At 41.3% G+C, this 6,664-nt stretch overlaps 1 protein-coding gene across 1 annotated transcript in view; it reads left to right on the top strand.

Moving 5' to 3' along the window:
- Nucleotides 1-6,664, top strand: part of SNTB1 (syntrophin, beta 1 (dystrophin-associated protein A1, 59kDa, basic component 1)) — a 361,887-nt gene that overhangs the window by 183,180 nt on the left and 172,043 nt on the right. The window lies entirely within an intron of this gene.

The following is a 6,664-nucleotide window of genomic DNA, read 5'->3' as shown; positions in this document are numbered from 1 at the left end:
AGAAGAGGAAAACTCCCAACGAGATGGATTGTCCAGGTGACATCATTGATGGCATCAAGTGTGGCGGCGGTAGTGAGGTTGACCCAGGATCGGACATTGTTTCGTTCTGCTGTGCATGGGGTCACTATGAGTCGGTTCTGACTCAATGGCACCTGACGACAACAACAACAACAACCACTGCTGCAGCTAATAGCTGATGTCTCCACCGCCACACTCACTGAAAGATGGATTCCACACGCACCTACTTCCCAAAGCTGTCTCCTTCAGAATGGAAGTGTTGTGTCCTAGCACGATGAAACAGTCTTCTCCTGTGTAGATACACAGCCTCAGAAACCCTATACAGAGTCAGCATGAGACAGAACCAACTCTAAGGCTCTTAACAAACAACAACCTTGAGGAAGTTCAATTCAGCCACACAGGAAGGCATTCAATAGAGATTGAGCAGGGACCAACATGAAAAACTCGTCTTTAAAAGCTCTAAATCACTCTTTATAAATATCCTGCTAAATGGAGCGTCTTGATTAAGAACACAAGCTTTGGAGGCAGTTGACCTAGGTCCCAGTTCCAACTGGAAGAGATTGGACAAGATGAGAATTACATCTTCTCATGTATAATGTTGTTGTTGTTAGGTGTCGTTGAGTCAGTTCCAACTTATGCACAACAGAACAAATCATTGTTGTTATGCTTGAGCTCTTTGTTGACAATATCCTGGTGCTGTTTATAATGCTTTCATCTTCTGGATCTATATTTGATAGTATTCTGTTATTATTCATAAGGTTTTCAGTGACTAAACATTCAGAAGTAGCTGACCTCTCCTTCTTCCTACACTGTCTTAGTCCGGAAGCCCCACTGAAGCCTGCCCATCATGGTGACCCTGCTGGTGGTATAGCTTCCAGCTTCACAGCCACACACAAGCCACCACAGTATGACGAACAGACAGGTGGATCTATGGTACAGACACATTAACTCACCTCAGAGGATTTTTGTGAGGATTAAATGAGAAAAGTGAACGAGTTTGGTAGAGAAGTTTGCATCTTCGCAGGCCATTCTCATTAGCAACGTTATTACCACAAATGGTTTTTTGTTGTTTATTTTTTCTCTTTCTGTACAAGTCTTTTAGTTACAATCAATGTTAGACTTTTATAAAGGATTTAATTATTTGTTTAGTGTTTTCTTTCTCATATAAAACTTTTTTCTCAGTGACCTTTGACTCAAATGACATTATTATAGAGGTTTAAGAAAAAAAGAGAGTGTTTTTCTAATTTTTCCCCACTGCACTGCAGGATTTTAAAAAATAATATTAAAATAAAAAGGTGGAAATAAAAGTAATTCAAATTTCCACTATTGAGAGATTGCCACTTTTAACAGTATGCCCATTTTTTCGTGTGCTAGTTCTGTTGTAACAGAAATGCCACACGGATGGCTTTTAAAAAACAGAAATTGGTTTTCTTACAGTTTCAACCAAGTCTCACTGTCATCAAGTTGATTCTGACCCTTAATGACCCTTTATGGAGCTACTCTAGAGGGTTTGAACAGACAACCTATAGTTAGCAGCCCCATGCTTAACGTATTACACCACCAGACCTGCTTTCTCAGTTTCTTGTTGTTGTTAAATGCTGTTGAGTCGGTTCCGACTCATAGTGACCCTGTATATAAGGTTTTGTGGAAGCAGAAAGCCTCATCTTTCTCCCAGGGAGTGGCTGGCAGGCTTGAATCCTGACAATGTGGTTTCAAGTCCAGTGCTTATTGTATGGAGGAGGTTATTCAGCCTCTAGGGTAAAAGTCCATTGGAGGGAGGACTGTTGTCTCACTTTTGTAGCCCGGCATTCCCGAGTTTCTTCGCAGTCTCCACACACAGCAGGTGACTTCCCTACATTTGTGTTTGCCTGTCTCTGTGTCTCATCTGCTTTTTAGAACGTAGCCATGAGGAGGTTTGTGATACACCCTACTGGTTACACCAGTATGACTTCATTAGCGTGGCATTAAACTGAATTGTGGAAGGGAATTCGGATTCCAACATTTTTGCTTTGTTTTGTTTTAACTTGTACTTTGGGTGGAAGTTTCAGAACAAACTAGTTTTCCATCCTCTATACAACAACAGTCTTCCCACTTCCTCCCTGGGTTCCCTGTTTCCATTTATCCTTCTTCCCTGGCCTTTCATGCTGTCTGAGCTTTGTCTTGGGGCAAATGCTGCCCTTTTGATCTTGTATATTTGATTGTACCGAGGAGTAAATGCCTCCCAGGGTGTGTGCAGCTCAAAGAGAGACCAAGGGCCACTGTCTCACAACTTCTACATCACTATCAGACCAGTAAGCCTGGTCTTTATTATGCTTGTGAGTTTTGCTCTAGGCTTTGTTTTCCCTCTGTCTCTGTTCAAGACCTTCTGTCGTGATCTTGGTTGGAGCTGTCAGTAGTATTACCATGGTACCATTTTCTAGTTCTTCTGAGTCTCTGGGTAGTGAAGATGCTGAGTCTCATCCAACACCCATTTCAGGCAGTGAGGGTGTGGGGACACAAAACAATCCACAACAGTTGTATATTTTTTGTTGGTGGGTTTGTTTGTTTTTTTTAAAGTTTTTATTGTGAATTGAGTGATAGTTTACATAGGAGAACATCAGCTTTACACTCATCCTATCGTATTTCGTTTCATTGCAATGACTACAGTCCCCTCCAGGCATCATCATTCAACAGCATTTGTTTCCATTCCCTCTGGTATCTGGTATTTTGTTCGTTTTGTGTTTTGTTGGGTTGTTGGTTTTTGTTTTTTTATGTACTCCAAAGCACTCAGGAATTTATAATCATTCCAACAACCAAGGAGCATACCCTGCAAGCCTGCCCACCAGCCACCAGCACACAGCCCCTCTCCCTCCTTGAGTCTACAGTCCCCAGTCGCTTCATCTTTCCATGTCATCATCTCTGCTGCCATCTCTGGCGTCGCTGCTTCTCTGGATAGAGTCCCGCACTCCGCTCTTGTCTCTTGATGGTCCCAGGGTCCTCCATTACTGGACTGCAAGGTCAACCACTCCCCTCCTTTAGTTCCAAAACATCTACCTTTACATTTGCAACAATTGCAATCAGTCCTGATAACAATTATTCACTTTTGAACCACAAGAGTCTTATGTGAGTATTGTTTTTATCAGGCGTAGGAATCAGATTTGTGGAACTGGAAGCTTCAGCAGAAATTACCATGCGGTTTAAATTCCCTAAATTTCCTATGGTTGCTACAAGCCAGCAGGTCCCATCCTGGTTACCTTCACCCTGTGCATTCTCTAGCTCTGCATTGCTGGGGAAAGGTCACTTGAAACCTTCATTGCCAGGTTGCAAGATTTGTTTTATTTATTAGTTTTATGTTAGGAGACTTCAAGTTTTGTATGTCAGCCTCGTGCCTTCTAAACAGGGGAAACGCAGAATGCTGGGAAATATTACTTGGCTTGCTGGAAGCCTTTGAGAGAGCAAGAGGGGAAGAAAATTACTCTTTTATTATAAGGTTTGCCAAATGATCTCTGAGAAGCTGTGATATCATTCATATGCTGTGCCAAGCTGGATCCAAACTGCTCATCTTGGCAGACATCTAGAATGAGCATCTAATTCCTCGGGGTTGGTATGGGCCTTTATCAGAAATAGTTCCATAGGCAGTATTTACATAACTGTGGTGGAGTGTGAGAATAAACACAGCTGTGGCATTGCCCTAAATATTTCTATTCAGCAGGGAATTAAAAGAGAACTTTATCGCTGAACTACAGATAAACACAATTCATCAAGCAGTGGTCAGTTCAACTGTGGAACAAAATAGGAGTTATAAAAGACTGGCTAGCTGAAAATAGCTCCAATCAGCCATCCGGACTTTATTGCTCCTTGATTCCTCTCATTCCTCCCTCTCTTCTCTCTCACCAGTTCTAAAGATGTAGCTCTCTCATCAGCTAGTGAGGAAGTTGTCTCTCATTTACGGAGGGTAGGCCTAAAGCAGGTTTTAAGGTGATTTATATTTTTTATCTCATTTCAGAAGGATTTCCTTTTTCTTTCTGGGATGTAAATTAAATGTTGGTGGAAATAAGTTTTTTTTTGTTGTTGTTTTTTGCCAAGGAGAAACGTCTTTAAGTCTAAAAAGTGGTAAGATGGGCAAATGGAGTATAATGGTCCTATTCTAAATGATCTGCATCATACAACATGTTACTTGAAGTCTCCATATGTGTGTGTGTGTATTTATATATATAGGTAGTTTGTTTTGTTTTTGCTTTCTTAAGTTTTTATTGTGATAGTTTACATGTGAGAACATCGGTGTACATGGGCTGGTGCAATGGTATATATGTCTTTGTGGAAAATGGGATCGTGGATACAGTACAATTTGGAAAAGGTTCTAGATTTAGAAAATTGTTTACCTGTTGGGACTAGCCACTTTAGAAGCAACTGTTTGCTACCCAGTTCAGTCAGTAATAATTGCAAAGGTCACTGGAAAAACGATGTATGATGCAAGGCAGCAAATTTACAAAGCCGTTAAATCATCATTGACAAAAAGCAACAAAAAAGAATCACTCCCTGAATCTAACACAAAAACTAAGGTAGGAAGTCATGCTGAACTAGAAATACCTACAAAGACAACTCATGTATTGAAATGTTCAGTGCCTTTGCCAACAGAACTTAGCTCTCAAGCAAAGACTAAATCAGAAGCCACCTCAAGTACCACACAGTTTATGCCTGATCCCAAGCTCATGGACCACAGGCAATCTCATCCAGAAGATGTAGATAGTTATAGCACTAGAAGCTGAAATCAACTGCACAGAGAACTACAAGACATGTCAAGTTGCAAATAATGATGAAAACTCATGAAATGGGTAACTTGTGACACATAGACTATAATTTAACTTTGTAAATTTCCCCTTATGTCTTGTAATATACAGTTTGACCAATCACGTATGTGATTAATCTACAGATTGAATGCAATCCAAACAGTATTGAGTGATTGACGAGGAGAGGTGGGCATTAGGATGCATTTGATGACTTTTAAGGATGTTTGTAAAAGATTTAAATGAAATAAAGACATGGACAATGATGAAACTAAAATATGTACACACAAACACAAATATATCTGCTCTAGCCTTTTCCAAATTAATGTTGACTAAATTAGAATGATAGATGGAAGGATTGCAACACTCCCCTATTTTTTTGTATATCCCAAACCTGGAATAAAATATGCATGTTTTTGGAAAAAAAAGGCATAGTGCTTCTTGCTTGTTCTGAGGAAAACCAACTTCCATGTCACGAGGACACTCAGACCACCCATGGAGAGGCCCAGGTGGAAGGGAACAGAGGCCTCCAGCCAAAAGCCATGAAAGTTGCCATCTTACAGAGAGTCACAGCCCCTACTGACTTCCTCTGGAGAGACCGTATGTCAGAACCACCCAGCTAAGCCACTCCCAAATTTCTGACCCACAGAAATGGTGAGATGCTAAATGCTTGATGTTTTACACCACTTGGTTTTGAGAGCATTGCTTAAACAAAAGTAGATAACACATACTCTCCAAGAGACTTATATTGTCTTTCTGGTGACAACTGCTTAGACCCACAGCTCTTTAGGGGGCTCAGTCTGGGCTCAGCAAGGTTGTCATGGTCCTTAATGTGTATGATTTGTGTAACATTTAAAACACAGACCTAGGGTTCAACCACTGGATTGTTGTTGTTGTTGTTATGTGCCATGGAGTCAGTTCCAACTCATAGCGACCCTGTACAGGGTTCCCCGAGGCTGTAAATCTTTTCAGGATCTGAAAGCCTCATCTTTCGCCGGCGAAACAGTTGGTAGTTTCAAATTGCTGACCTTCTGGCTCGCAGCCCAATTCGTAACCACTACGCTACCAGAGCTCCTTTATGGATAGTCTTACTAAATAGATCTGGGACCAGGTCCAGCAGCTGCCTTTAATTAAATGATTTTAAAAACTCAGAATCCTATTCAAGAGTTCCTGAAGAATACTTTTGATTGAACATCTCTAATGGTGGGTTGTTATTTTTTCTGTTTGTTGTTATTTTAACTCTAAAAAAGCCATAAAAAGCAACAGGCTCTTTTTTGTAGTCTCTGGTACTTTCTTTGAAGACTGATTGTTGGGGGGGAAGGGAGGAGGAAGGCCAAGCTCTGTGTAGCTTTCAGCAGGTCTGCATCAACCCTTAGGGAATTCAGCAACCAAGCAAGCTCAGTGCTTTTTCTTGTGGACTTATAGGCAACACTTCTCAGGTGTGGTTTGAGTCACAGTTACCTGTAGGACTATTGTTGGACCCCACCGCAGAATGCCTGGAATGAGAACACAGGTCCCTGGGTGGTGAAATCCATCTACTCTGAACTACTAATTCTGGAGGCCTGGATATTGCTGTAGAGCATGAAAGCTGAAGACTTTTGGCCTGTGAATGAATCCTGCCTAGCAGAGCTTAATTCCATCTTGTGCCTAGGTTTAAGTGTTCAGATGTCAATGATTTCTGAGTGCCTCACACACCTCTAACAGCCATACTGCCAGAGTCAGAAGCAGAGTATATTTAAAAGTGGGTTTTATGCCACTTCTCTAAGCCAACCATCACAAGGACTTTCCTGAGCATGCCCTTAATGCTTGGTTGTAATGTCATACCCTGGTGTGGCACTGTGGGTGAATGCACTGGACTTCAAAGTCGGTTTTAAATGCAA

This window comes from Chrysochloris asiatica, unplaced genomic scaffold, assembly GCF_000296735.1.
Source record: "Chrysochloris asiatica unplaced genomic scaffold, ChrAsi1.0 scaffold00001, whole genome shotgun sequence".
NCBI lineage: Eukaryota > Metazoa > Chordata > Mammalia > Afrosoricida > Chrysochloridae > Chrysochloris > Chrysochloris asiatica.
The sequence above is the reverse complement of the archived record's forward strand: the minus strand, read 5'-3'. Positions and strand labels throughout refer to the sequence as shown.